The sequence below is a fragment of the Electrona antarctica genome, assembly GCF_951216825.1.
Source record: "Electrona antarctica genome assembly, chromosome: 1".
Lineage (NCBI taxonomy): Eukaryota > Metazoa > Chordata > Actinopteri > Myctophiformes > Myctophidae > Electrona > Electrona antarctica.
This window is the reverse complement of record NC_136806.1, coordinates 58599749-58614872: the sequence shown is the minus strand read 5'-3', so window position 1 is coordinate 58614872 and position 15124 is coordinate 58599749. Positions and strand designations below refer to the sequence as shown.

General features: G+C 42.3%; 1 protein-coding gene across 5 annotated transcripts in view; it reads left to right on the top strand.

Moving 5' to 3' along the window:
• elf1 (E74-like ETS transcription factor 1) overlaps positions 1-15124 on the top strand; it is a 63289-nt gene that overhangs the window by 17455 nt on the left and 30710 nt on the right. For 2 of the 5 annotated variants that reach the window (XM_079512927.1, XM_079512925.1), the window contains one exon: positions 2578-3151. The exons of 2 other annotated variants lie outside the window; for them this stretch is intronic. The gene's annotated coding sequence lies outside the window, so the exon portion shown is untranslated. The remainder of the gene's footprint in view (positions 1-2577; positions 3152-15124) is intronic. One more of the 5 variants, XM_079512926.1, reaches the window with a different exon arrangement.

Below are 15124 nucleotides of genomic sequence, written 5' to 3'. Positions count from 1 at the left end.
CTCTCTCTCTCTCTCTCTCTCTATCCCTCTCTCTCTCTCTCGTGCACACACACACACACACACATGCACGCATGTGACGCATGCACGCACACGCGCACACACACACACACACACACACACACACACACACACACACACACACACACACACACACACACACACACACACACACACACACACACACACACACACACACACTCTGTTGGTATATAGTAATACCAACAGAAATAACATGAGGTTGTGAGGTTGTGCCACTCTCCTCAAGCCTCCAACAGTTTTGTAATCGATTGGTGTTCTGTTGACACAGGCGTTGCGTGTATCCAAAAGGTCACAGGACACAAGTCCTGTGTCTTCTGTCGAACCTCTGCCCCAAATGCACATGTCCTTCTCATCCAGAATTCTATCCTCAGAGATGCTATGAGTGATCTGGCTCTGCAATTCCTCAACAAAATGAAGAAAATTATTGCAAGAAACAAACAAACAAACAAAAAAACATGTTTATATTAATCCTAGACATTTTGCCAAACATCACACACTCCTATCCTCCTGGTGGAGACCTGTGCCCAGAAGGGCACTCTTTCTAGTTTATTCTATGTTTACATGTTTGTTATGGATTTTAGCATCATGGTAGAGCATTGCTCTCCATGACAGTGGAGGACTGGACATGGCCCCTGCTTGACCAGCCTTCACAAACGGGGCAGTAGCCCAAGTCCACTGTGTGCTTGTGGAGAGGAGCAAACTATGGAGGACTAGTCACTCTCACCAAGTCTCACCGATGCAACTCCTTGCAACAAAACAGTTTTAAGGACATGTCACACCAATGCAACTCCTCGCAACAAAACAGTTTTAAGGACATGTCACACCAATGCAACTCCTTGCAACAAAACAGTTTTAAGGACATGTCACACCAATGCAACTCCTTGCAACAAAACAGTTTTAACACACACAAGTCCACTGTGTGCTTGTGGAGAGGAGCAAACTATGGAGGACTAGTCACTCTCACCAAGTCTCACCGATGCAACTCCTTGCAACAAAACAGTTTTAAGGACATGTCACACCAATGCAACTCCTTGCAACAAAACAGTTTTAAGGACATGTCACACCAATGCAACTCCTTGCAACAAAACAGTTTTAACACACACAAGTCCACTGTGTGCTTGTGGAGAGGAGCAAACTATGGAGGACTAGTCACACTCCATACAGCAGACCAGGAGGCAACTGCTTGGCTATAAGGACTTTGCATTCACTAAATAAATTGCTCTCCCTCGTGTATATCAAAACCGTTTTAGGTTTGGATGGATGGAACTAGCTTAGCATTGGTTTCCCCTCACAACAATGCCAGAAAACAGCCCTGCCAGACATTTTTTAGGAGTAGCTAGTGCAGTGACACAGATCTGCTTCTCACTTTTAAATAATAATTCCGACAACCGTTGCACTACTGTAACATTCTGTTTTCTTAAGGTCTGAGATTAGCTCAGATTCTCTTACACCAGGGTTCAATTTTTTTCTTTTCTCATATCAGGTGATACATTAAGTGGATATTTTTTCTTTCTGCCAAATGGAAGGGTACACACACGCACGCACGCACGCACGCACGCAAGCAACGCACGCACGCACGCACACACACACACACACACACACACACACACACACACACACACACACACACACACACACACACACACACACACACACACACAGTAAATGCTAACTATCCACTGCAGATCACCACTTCCTGTTTTGTTAGTGGTATCATTTATGGTGAAGATGCTTATCATGTGACAGCTAACTGGCACAATGGTGGTGACACAATAAGCTTCACAGGAAGAGAAGAGAAGGTGGTGGTGGTGAGCAGTTTGCAACAGTCTGACCAGAGAGAGTGACAGACAGACAGACAGACAGACAAGCCCAAGTCAGTCCCAGAATTAAATTCATATTTGAGAATAATAATAATAATAACAACAACGTAATAACAGTTTCAATGCGTGCGCACACCTGGTTGCTTGAATTGCATACCGGTAGTTTGCAAAACGTTGTTCCTAATAGGAGCCTGTTGTTTGTGATCACTGGCCTCTGTGATGATGCATTACAGCCTGCTTTAGTGCCTTGTGGTTGATGAAACATTAAACATTATGTTATAATTTAGCTATTGAAAAATAGCAGATCTACAAGCTCATAGCGCGCCACCGAGTGGCGCGCTACGAGCTTGTAGGTCTGCTATTTTTGAAAAATCATGAAAATATGGAGTTGTGGGAATGCTGCAGGTACTGTAGAAGTGTGGGGCTATACATGCAGTGAAGTGCGGTCATGTGAGAGGACTTTGTGTTGCGTCTTTATAGTCAGACTATACTTAGTACCTCCCACTGTTGTTGAACATAAAAGGCTTCTATTCTTTTATTTCATTGGGAGGGATTCTACAGCCTTGAGCTCCAATGCCCTCAAGTCAGCTTCTTTAATGATCTCATTCACACTGCTAAATAAGGTCAAAGTCTAAAGTGGATGCATACCTGTCCCAATGTGTTTTTCTTTTTTTTCTTTTCTTTTTTTCTCTGCGTCCGCACCCCGCCTCCCCCGCAGCGGCAGAAAACCTGTCTTCCACTGTGCTGCAGGGTGTGGTCTTCTGGTTGGACCTGTCCGCTCTGCCCTCCCCCGGCACCGTCACCCAGCCAATCCCCCGGCTGCAGCAGGACTCACCTGAAAGGATTTGCATGCGGGGGCACATGCTGGTCGCTGATTGGCCAGGTGCAGGCTCTGTGCCCCAGGGCTCCCCTACCAATGGCGGCAGTGCTGCGTGACTCATAGGGAGAGGACAAGTTGTTTCACTACACTTCTCCCTTTTCTGTTTCAAACAGCACAGCAGCCATTGCGTTCTCTTTTTTTCCCCTTCTCCTCATCCCCCTCCTACCTTGCTAGTTTGGTCTTATTGCTGTGACTGAGAGGTGTGGGGCTGTCCAGTGGTCCACAACACACATCTCCCCCCTCTGCTCTCTCTGGAGACACACCTTGGATTATATCCCCATTCGCCGCTGTTGTCATCTATTTTTCTCGTTATTTTTTATTTATTTTTGTATTCTTTTTTTATTTTTTTTAGATCTGACTCCGTTTTCTACTGTTATTATGGATCCTGACGCCCAAGTTCTGTGCCTTTGAGGTTAGTGCCAAGAAGATCTTTTCATATATGCTCTATATGGTTTAAGCTGCCGGATACAAGCGACTCCAACTGTGCTACTGGAAGTTGTCTTTAAATTAAGTTGTGTATGATCCATGAGCCGTGCAAACCGATAAAGCAGAAGTTACTTAGTTAGAGGACATGCAAGTCATGGTATTCCATTATCACCACAGTTGACTGCATGTTTTGTTTAGATGTTTTTAGTACGATTCACTTAAGTGTGATCTTATGAAATGTTTGCTACAGTGTAGTTACTGTGATATTTAGTGTATGCAAATTGAACTTTTAGTGCGTAGGTTTCATCTCCATCAATATCAGTCACCTTTAATGAAGTCACCTCAATGTTTTATCTCTTGACCTACAACTAAATTAACAGAATGCATGCAATTGAATTTTAATTAAGAGCAAGTATACCAAATTTCCATATCATGCTTGTTACACTACTGAGCATGTGGTGTGAAATAAAATAACATATTTGATAGGTCTTGAGTGTTGCTTTTCTCTTGTGAGTCATTACCTTATATGGCGTGTTATAAACAAGGGAGGGAACAATGTATTGCAAGCCCCCTGACCAAGCCACGCCACATGTGCATTTCATATGGTGTGTAGTAATACTTAATTATGCCAATTTTGTCTTCACATCACATCAGCTCATCAGCTTTAGTAAAGGACAGGAAGGTATTAGTTCCTCTCCTTGCATTGGAATCAGGCAATCATTGCCTGATCCATCAAAACATCTTCAGTCATCAGTGTAGAATGTTGTTAATCTACATAGTAATCTAGATGAGCAGGTTTTCACTGTAATTGTGTTCCGCTGCCTCAATGTGCAATGATGCTTGTATACCGGTTCACTTTCCCTCAAAAGTTTGAATGTTCCATCAAAGAGTTAAAATAGTGTGGCCCGTGTTGTTGTTGCGTTCCTGTTTTCTAAAAGTTGCTCAGTGCAGCAGAGATAAAAAAGCACGCTTCCTGTTTCACCAGAAACCCACTCTTGCTCTGACAAACTTGTGGTCCGCGCAAGACATTGTGCACATATCACTGAACAAACACTGTGCGTTTGAGCAACCCTCACTCATGTATCACACCCAGTTTTTATTGAATGCATCATGGACGGTGCAAAGAGCGCCAACCGGGCCTACCATTTACAGGCCAGGCGGTTTTGATTGAACGTGTCGTCTTGATATAACCTTAATGTTTAAACTAATTGATGATGATATATCTTATGCCCAGAAAGTCAAGTTGAGCTTGCTTTTTCAGAGAAACGTGAATCTGGCCATGCCTTCTTAGGATACAATACTTAGGCCACTTTTAGGTTTGAAACATTTACAAAGCTCAGCAGAAATGTGTTCCTTTTCTATTCGTGTGTTTTCACATCAGCCCCGTGTCCCAGTTAAATCCTTGTTGGTGGTGAATACTAGCTAGTTGTGACTGACAGGTATGAGTTTGCATTTGGCCCAACTTTCTAACCATACTGTGCGCCCACCTTGATTTGGATTGTAAATTAGGCCCTGGAGCCTCAGAGCTTTGAGCTTTTGTCCATGACATCTACACCCTGGGAGCACAGGTATACAATCAAGGTAAAACAAACCTGGGAGGGATGTTCTTATAGATGTCATTTAGAAAAGCCTGTCTGGGATAGAGCCTGGCCAGTTTGGCTGATGTATCGGGCCCCATTATTTTGACTTTTTGTCGTATGCAGCCGATGTGTCCCGATTTTACCGATTACCCTTGGTGACTGTATTTTGGGCATGCAAAAAAAAAGGTACAAATAGGAGATGTACAAACTCACAACTCGTTGCGTCGTGATTCGGGACCTTGTGGATCTGCTATTTTAGATTTTCTTTTCACAAATGTAGGTATATATTACTGGTATACTAAAGTTATTTGTGTTTTTATATTTATGTATTTGTTTACTTACATGTTAAATTGAAACTTTGATATCAATATATCCATTTATTATTATTATTATTATTATTACTATTATTACAAAACATTGGTAATAGGTGATCTAGGACTCTCCACAATCCGTATCAGCATATGACACTAAAATCTGGCATCGGTCAAGCTCCTAAAATGATTAAGGATTAAGGATTAAAATAAAATCAACAAAGGCGTGGATTTAAAGCCCTCTACATCCCCCCCTTGGCAAATCACTCCCAGGGTACCATGTTTGTGAGGGGTTGTTTCAATGTGTCACACCGAGGACATAAAGGCTGACAAAGAAAGGGAGGCTGGGTGTCAGGCTGGCTCCTCTTTCAATACAAAGTCAACACATCTGAGTCTGTAATTAGCTCATTAGGCATGGCTAAGAAGAGGGAGTTGGAGGAGGAGGAGGAGGAGGAGGAGGTGCAGTGGAGTTAATCAGCACATGCCTGGCATAGAATAACCACAGACATTCAGAATGCTTAATCAGTGGATCAAACATGTTCCTTGACTTCTTGACTATTCATACGTGTTACGTATGGCAGTGAGATGCAACACATCTGCGTGGTTGTTTAGTTGACATTCTGTGTCATTCTGTGACGGCTTGGTCTTCTGGTGGCATTGTGTGGCTAATTTCCAAATGCATTCGCACTGGCGTTTACAGTTGGAGGACATCGATATTGTCCTTTTCTTTTTGCTGAGGTTTGGGTGATCTGCGCAAAAGGACAATTAACCCATTTTGGGCGGGAACCCCTTTTGGTGTTTTAAACATTATGTTATAATTTAGCTATTGAAAAATAGCAGATCTACAAGCTCATAGCGCGCCACCGAGTGGCGCGCTACGAGCTTGTAGGTCTGCTATTTTTGAAAAATCGTGAAAATATTTATTTCAGAAAACTGGAGGATTTAGAAGGATTTTTTAAATTTTTTAGGTCAGGCCTAAATGGGTCAAATGATAAGGGACAATATCGGTGGCACCCAACTGTATATTTCACGCAGTAAAGCAGCAGGCTTGTCATAATTGCGTGGACAACGTGTGGAATCTCCCTCCACAAATGTCTGAGATCAGGGTTACATAAGTCTTTTGGTCTGATAATCCTAGGGGTGGACCGCGTGCCACCCCTATTTATTTTGTCACTGGGCTGCAAGTTAAGGTTGGGGTTTTGGACACCTAATATTTCAAATGTATAATAAGTATAATATCGTCACATATAGCTTGGCGATCTGAGCTCTACACCCCCTGGTTTGCAGACAGCCCAATGGAATGAAAGCTGAACTGAATAGAACTTCAAGAACTTTGAGATTAACTCAAGATAAGATGACGACAGATGTTGCATCATTGGTTCGAGATCAGAAGCTTTAAGGTTAAAAATTTAAAGTAAGAAGGAAGTTGGAAAGGAAAACCATTTGTCAATCTGAGAAACATTACACAATAAAATCCTCCCTCTGTTGTGTAATATTTCTCAGTTTGAAAAAGCTTCCCACGTTATGTTAACGTGCAAAGGTTTGGGTCTATAAATCCTGTTTTTTGATGTGTTGCTTGGCGGGTGTCATATTGTTTTGGGGGTTTGGAGTGGATGTGTTGTTGTTGTCTGTCTGTCTATATGCATTTTCTCATACAGTATCAATTTAACCCATTTTGGGGCGGGAACCCCTTTTGGTGTTTTAAACATTATGTTATAATTTAGCTATTGAAAAATCGCAGATCTACAAGCTCATAGCGCGCCACCGAGTGGCGCGCTCGAGCTTGTATAGGTCTGCTATTTTTCAATAATCGTAAAAATGTGGCGCAAATCTTTGAATATATATTCTTTCAAAGTGAATGTTTTTAACCCGGGTCTAAATGGGTTAAAATACCTGTATCTTATGTTTTTGGCATCAGAAGTTGTGTAAAGATTGGAGATGCTGGTGACTGACTGGGTCGGTTCAAATGCTCCCCCCCCCTCCTTCGAGTCGACATCCATGTTTGTGAGGTGCAGGTTGTGCAAGATACGTTTAACTGCAACCGCTGTGTGCACGTAATACAGGGCGGTGCTGAAACAAATAACGTGATTGCGAGTCAGCGAACCATCCCTGGATAAATAACATTTAAAAAAAAAAGAAAAATCCATTAAGCAACAGATGATACAAACTGCTTTCAGTGTTGCAACTGTCCTGCAGAAGGAACATGCCGTGACTAGCAGCCCCTTTCTTCCAAGGTAGTAGATACGTAGGATGACAGCATCTGAACCAAGGAGCTAAACAAAGGCATTTCGGGGCAGCTCACACAATCATGTCAAATAAGATTCATCTTGATTTCAGTCGCAAGATGCTCTCGATCCTATCTCCTCTGAACTGAACTGAACTGAAATGGATTTGTCTGTTGCTGCTGGTAGTGTTGTGTTTGGCCTAAGTGCGAGAGAAAGACCACGGTCCTACATATTGAATGGTCTGTTTGGTTAGGAGTGTAAAGATGTTCTTCCTATATTCTAATATTTCATTTTGAAGAGAGACAGACATGATAATTGACATGAAATGTGTCATACTCACATTCATGACATTGTTTCATTTCATTGAATGTGTCCTTAGCAGCTGAGCCAAGACTAATCAACAGCTTATCACATAAACAACTTTCCCTGCTATAAGCCCATTTTGGGCGGGAACCCCTTTTGGTGTTAGCATTATGTTATGCTTTAGCTATTGAAAAATAGCAGATCTACAAGCTCATAGCGCGCCACCGAGTGGCGCGCTACGAGCTTGTAGGTCTGCTATTTTTGAAAAATCGAAGAACCACTGACATAGAAACATAGCTTTTTCAGAAAACTGTCAGGATGTAGAAGACATTTTTAGAATCTGATCTCAGGTCAAAATGGGTTAGTCTGCCAGCCCCTCTGTGCCCCCCCAAACACACACTTATCCTTCCCCCTGTCACAGAAACAGGGGCGACTGCATATCAAAGCCCTGGGCAGTTGTGTGTCCATGTTCATGTTCAAGAGAGCGAGAGAGAGAGAGAGAGAGAGAGAGAGAGAGAGAGCTATTACGTTATATCAGGTCACACCTTTTGATAACACTTCTGGTTATGCAACATATCATGTCGACAAGGGTGCTAATTCCGGCCTGGGAACAGGAGGAGAATGCAAGCAAACATCTTTTCTTCTAAAACACATACCAGTTTTTTAATTTAAACACGAGTCGTAGTATATTCAACATTTATTGCATATTTCACATAATGCCTGGCTGTAACACAATGTATCGTGACAGCTATTGGTTTGTACTCTGAGGCGCTGGAGAATGATGACAGGGTCCAAGGTACAGTAGTAGTAGTAGTTGCGAACGCAGTGAACATGTCTGTCTGTCTGTATGTCTGTCTGTCTGTCTGTCTGTCTGTCTGTCTGTGTGTGTGTGTGTGTCACGCTGTAACACCACCCGCCCGCTACCAGAGGGCGCAGCTGTACACACAAAACACACACACACACACACACACACACACACACACACACACACACACACACACACACACACACACACACACACACACACACACACACACAAAGAAAAAAGAAAAAACTTAAAAAAACCTTAACTTAAAAAAACGTAACTTAAACAAAAAACTTTAAAAAACCCTTAAAAAAGTACATCATTTATTCTAATTGTTGTTATTGCAATTTACGAGCTGCGTTCGCTTCCCGCGTTCGTGGGTCTTACTTGTAGTAGTAGAACAGTGGAATGGTGTAAAACCGATTGTTGAGGCAGCCTCTAAAATAAATCACAAGAAGCCTACCTTGCATTTTAGATCAAACATGCCATGCGTACTGTGTGCTTTTTCCCGGTCTTGATAAAGCAGTGTTCTTGTGTACCCTATAGGGTACACAAGAACACTGCTTTATCAATAAGAATGGAGACCGTATACGGTCTCCATTCTTATTGATAAAGCAGTGTTCTTGTGTACCCTACGGTCTCCATTCTTCTTGATAAAGCAGTGTTCTTGTGTACCCTACGGTCTCCATTCTTCTTGATAAAGCAGTGTTCTTGTGTACCCTACGGTCTCCATTCTTCTTGATAAAGCAGTGTTCTTGTGTACCCTACGGTCTCCATTCTTCTTGATAAAGCAGTGTTCTTGTGTACCCTACGGTCTCCATTCTTCTTGATAAAGCAGTGTTCTTGTGTACCCTACGGTCTCCATTCTTCTTGATAAAGCAGTGTTCTTGTGTACCCTACGGTCTCCATTCTTCTTGATAAAGCAGTGTTCTTGTGTACCCTACGGTCTCCATTCTCCCCCCCCCCAAAAAAAAATCAAGCTCACAATGTGTGTTGCGATGTGTTGTGAGCTTTTACCATTTTTGAGTGGTGCAACCACTCCAAGGAACAGCAATGTCCGTGTTAACCTAGGTATGTGACTTGTGTCCGTGTTAACCTAGGTATGTGACTTGTCCGTGTTAACCTAGGTATGTGACTTGTCCGTGTTAACCTAGGTATGTGACTATGGGCTGTATTATGCGTGTCTTAAGTACCAGGTCTTATTACTTAACTTAAGACCTGGAGGCGTGGTCAATGCTGTTTGGCCACTCAGAATAGCCAAATGGCATTGATCACGCCTCCAGGTCTTAAGTTAAGTATTAAGACCTGGTACTTAACACACGCAAAATACAGCCCAATGTGTGTTGCTATGTGACTATGAGTACCAGTAGGGGTAAAAGTGGCGCTGTTGTTGCCTGCTAATGAGAGAGAGAGAGAGGGGGGGGGGGGGGGGGGGGGGTTCAGGGGGAGAGGGGAGAGTGGAGTTGCACCACTCAGTTCACACAGGTGTGATTTTTTTAATTATGTAGACATACTTTGAATTTGTTTTTTTAAACAGGGTTGTGCAAAATGAAACCAGTAGGTACAGTATGTAGGTTTCTGTATGGCCAACACATGTGGAGTTGTTGCCAACTGGACAGGGTGGTTGGTACATGCATGTCTCCTCGAGCAACAGCTATAGCATCACTTTAGCACAAATCCTTTAAATAGCAAATGCTGCATTTTTACAGCACAGTGCTTTACATTCACACACTCACACCCCTGATGGCAGGGGAAACACACCAACTTGCTCATCGGGGCTGGAGGGGTCCAGTATAGTCTTGCTCAAGGACACTTCTAATCTACACTAATCTACACTGCTATTTTTCAATTTAGCTATTGAAAAATAGCAGATCTACAAGCTCATAGCGCGCCACCGAGTGGCGCGCTACGAGCTTGTAGGTCTGCTATTTTTGAAAAATCGTGAAAATATTTATTTCAGTCAGGCGGAATCCAGGGTTTGAACCGGGCGGGAACGTTCCGATTCCAAGCTCTCCCTCTCCTGAGTCACTGCCCACTTTTAGCCTCATGCCATGCTCACGCCACCACTGTTTTTCTTTCCAGTTCCACCAGTTCCACCCTGGATGAGGTAACGTTCGTGGAGCAAAGAAAGAAAAAACGAGGGTCAAATTGCCTCAGAGCAGTGAAATTAGCTTTGATAAGCTGCCTCGCTAATACTTTGGTTCTCATGCAAATGTCTCATGTTGTCACTTCCGATATTATCATAGAAGTCTAGTCTACATGTGCTAGTAAACTATCGCCATGTGATGGATTTTTAGAGCAGTTTTCAATTAGATTTTTGTCACACTGTGACCTGTGTCTGGATAAGGGTTTGGGTATGCAACAGTGTTCAAGGTAATTGAACAAATCAATTTAATAGATAATTAATTATCGATTTGTTTATTAATAATCTATCCCTATTCACCATGGCAAAATTTAAAAAAAATGAATTGTTCCATTGAGCCCCTGCCTCACTGAAGCTTAGAGTTTAGATTCCTCTAATGTGGAATCCCGTCACCCCAAGTATATGATTTAAAAGCAAATTGGCTGCCGTCAGAATATTGTCAACAAGTGTCCAGACAGAGGATTACATTTGGTGGTGTGAGTATGTTATGAGGCTATACATATTTTAACCTCTATCTTCAGTTGTTTTCAGATCTTTGAAACGAATCGCTCCTTCTCAAAATTCGATGGCAGTGAAAGGGTAAGAACCCGCCATGTTCTTCACACCTACAGTAAGATGCAGTAAATGGACTCGGGTTTTACCCATTTTGGGCGGGAACCCCTTTTGGTGTATTAAACATTATGTTATAATTTAGCTATTGAAAAATAGCAGATCTACAAGCTCATAGCGCGCCACCGAGTGGCGCGCTACGAGCTTGTATAGGTCTGCTATTTTTGAAAAATCGTGAAAATATTTATTTCAGAAAACTGGAGGATTTAGAAGATTTTTTTTAAAATTTCGACATCAGGCCTAAATGGGTTTAAACCACATGTGCCTCTCTAGTATCCGGAGTATGAGAAAGATGATCACGTTACACAGAAGTATAGGCCTATAGATGTCACGTGTGGCCAGTGTGGTGGGAGCAAATGTTGAAGAAAGACGGGGAAATGCAATCGCAAGCTGAAAAATGTTAGAAAGAGAAAGAAAAGTTAACCCATTTTGACCTGAGATCAGATTCTAAAAATGTCTTCTACATCCCGACAGTTTTCTGAAAAACTGTCGTTCTTCGATTTCTCAAAAATAGCAGACCTACAAGCTCGTAGCGCGCCACTCGGTGGCACGCTACGAGCTTGTAGATCTGCTATTTTTCAATAGCCAAAGCATAACTTCATGTTAACACCAAACGGGGTTCCCGCCCTTAACTTCAATGGCAACCAAAATAATTCCACATACTGAGGCCATATTGATGATATTCACCACTATGGCAGAGAGACAATCACAAAGATGAACGGTTGATAGACACACAGACAGTGCTACTGTAATTTCACCAGATGTTATAAGATCGTCTACTGGCCTTGATGTGACAGTGATATAAATCATCTTGCTTTGATTAGTATGTAGACGACAGCTGTTTCTGACCAGGCTAACGGGTTTCCATAAAGCAGTTTAAAGACCCCATCACAGTGTATGTTGTGTAATACACATGTATTACAACATGTAGTACAACATGTACTACATGTATTACAACATGTAGTACAACATCTGCTTAAAATTCACCTTTTGTGTGAACTGCACACAAAATATGTTTTGTTATAAAAATAAGAACACACACACACGCACACACACACACACACACACACACTCACACACACACACACACACACACACACACACACACACACACACACACACACACACACACACACACACACACACACACACACACACACGCGCGCACACACACACACACACACACACACACACACACACACACACACACACACACACACACACACACACACACACACACTTTGTGTACATATTCAACAGTAATTAATAATATGATATTGACATTCATTGATGTTGAGCAGCATTGTGAACATATCACATACAGGACATGAATCACATGGAGGCATATTCTCTCCTTTTGGAAAATCATCTCATTATAATGTGAAACCACAATGGAAACTTTTAACGGTTATTCATCTTCATATTTAGACCCGTACTTCAACCTATACATTGTTATACCTTTCAATCCGGGACAACTGTGTTATTTAGTTTTGACTCAAATTTGTTTTTCAGTAAAACGTAGGCTAGGATTTGGAAGGTGTTTTTAGAATCGGCCTCAGGTCTAAATGTGTTAATGGCTATTGTATTTCTGCTCATTAGTTCTTCCCCATTCACACCGAAAACAGTCATTTCACTTCCCTTAAATTGACTAAATTAGGCTGCTGTGTCTGAACTCACATTACTGGGGGAATGATAGTACCATTTGCTTCACTATAACGTAATTGTAACTTTAATAAGCAATTAGAATACGAATATGTTTTCTAATGAGAAGAATAATGGATGAAAGTCAAGAAATCCCTGCTGATATAAGCTGACGATTTCAAATGTACAAGTCTGACATATCGTAGATTCGTGTAACAATCGATCTTCAATCTCACAAGGCCTTGCGACGCACCGTGTTGTGAGCTTGTAGATTGGCTAATTTGAAGACTCTTACAGAGTATAAACGAATCACATAGGCCTAGGCTGATTTTGAGCTTATAACAGCAGTATTCAACTGGCAGAGGGCCACAGAGCCACAAGACATGGGACGCCAGGGTTAATGGGGTTTAATGGCCCGCCAGCTAGGGACAGTGTGGAAGGGGCATAGTCAGTGGAGTAGAGGAAGTACTGATTTATTATTGAAGTAAATGTAGCTATATACTAGCCTGGTTAACCACTCCCCCTTCGAATCACATGACATGTTTTCAAGGTGGAGTGGTTAACCAGCTAGGCTAGCTATATACCACAGTATGTGTTACAAATAAAAGGCCTGTATACAAATATTTATTTGAGTAAAAGTGCAAAATAATGTATTTAAAATACCACGGTAAAAGTACTAAAATACGCTTTTGTTCGGCCAGGTCGGCTATTAACATAGGACATGATTGGTGTATGTTTTGTAATAGTAATCTACAGTTGGTAGTGCTGTCGCCTCCCAGCTAGAAGGTCCTGGGTTCGATTCCCCGCTCGGGACGCTGTGGGTGCTGGCGGCGTGTTTCCTCCTCCGCGTCATCAGTGCCCATACCCGAGGCGGGGTTGGCGAAAGGGCCTGTCTGTGTGGGGTTTGCATGTTCTCCCCGTGTCCCCTAGGGTAGGTACCCTCACAAAAAACATGCAGTAATCCTGGCCTGATGGAGGGGAAAGGAACTGGTTGGAATAACGTGTTCCTTCCATGCGCTACGTCCAACAAGGGAAACTCCCCCCTGTCAGGTGTAAAGGAGCAACTTGGACACTCAGGCATGAAGGAAGCATGAGTTCAAGTCTGTTGCTCTCCCCATGTCCCCCATATATGGGGACTAGGTTGGCGGAGGGTGTGTAGAGCCCAGGATCACATTAGATAATTGACACAGGGGTGAAAAATGGGTTACAAAATCGTGGGATAAAAATATTTAAAAAATAATAGTAATCTAAATCTACAAATAATTACAATAATTACAGCAGAAAGAGTACAATAGTTGACTGGGATGTCGTGGACTATTGAACATTTCAAATACCGCAGTACTTTACTACTTTCAGTGTGGTCCACCACCACTGGACAATACTGGTCTCAATGCTCAATAGTTATCAGACGTGGCGTTGCTGGTCCTCTCCAACATACAAGGCTTTGTTGTAGTGAATGAAGCCCACCTGCTCCTTGCTCCTATCACTGAGTCTACTTTATGAGCCCTCTCCCTCCGCCTGTCGCCTAGCAACAGCCACTCCTTGTTTACCGACAGTATTCGTTTTGCATCGTGATTCTCATCAGAACAGCATAAGCCAAGCCCCCAACCCCCCCACCCCCCCCCCACCCCTACCGAGAAATGCTTCTGTGCTCTCTTTATTCAAATGTAAGATTTTATTATGCAAACAGGGGGGGGAAATATATATCTACTGGCATGTAATTTATACACCATAATCTAATACCCTTTTTTTTATTTCTTTATTTCTTTCCAACTCCTTATTTGATTTACTTTTGAAACTCTCTCTAGGTTAACCCATTTTGGGCGGGAACCCCTTTTGGTGTTTTAAACATTATGTTATAATTCAGCTATTGAAAAATAGCAGATCTACAAGCTATGAACTTGTAGGTCTGCTATTTTTGAAAAATCGTTAAAATGTGCCTCAAATCCTTCAGAAAATTGTCATGATTTAGAAAACCTTTTTTTTAAATTTCGACGTCAGGCCTGAATGGGTTAACCAGTAACATCATGCAAATGTTTTCTTATATAAGCGTTCTTAGCATGGCCAGCTTTATTATCCTCATCTACTACAGTGATGGTATACCTTCCCCTTTGCTTAGCCTGTCATAAACAAACGACCCATTTCATAAAACCTTCTCAAATATTGACCTGTACTCAGTGTACACGACACGTTGCCGTTCTCCCCCTGGCCTGGTCTGTACATCCACAAACAATACCCCGGCTAATGCACAGTGAGCATGTCCGTAACACAATTTGTTACGTACATGCTCGTTGTGCATTAGCCGGGGTGATGTACTCTAGGAATTGCTTTAGTTAACCCAT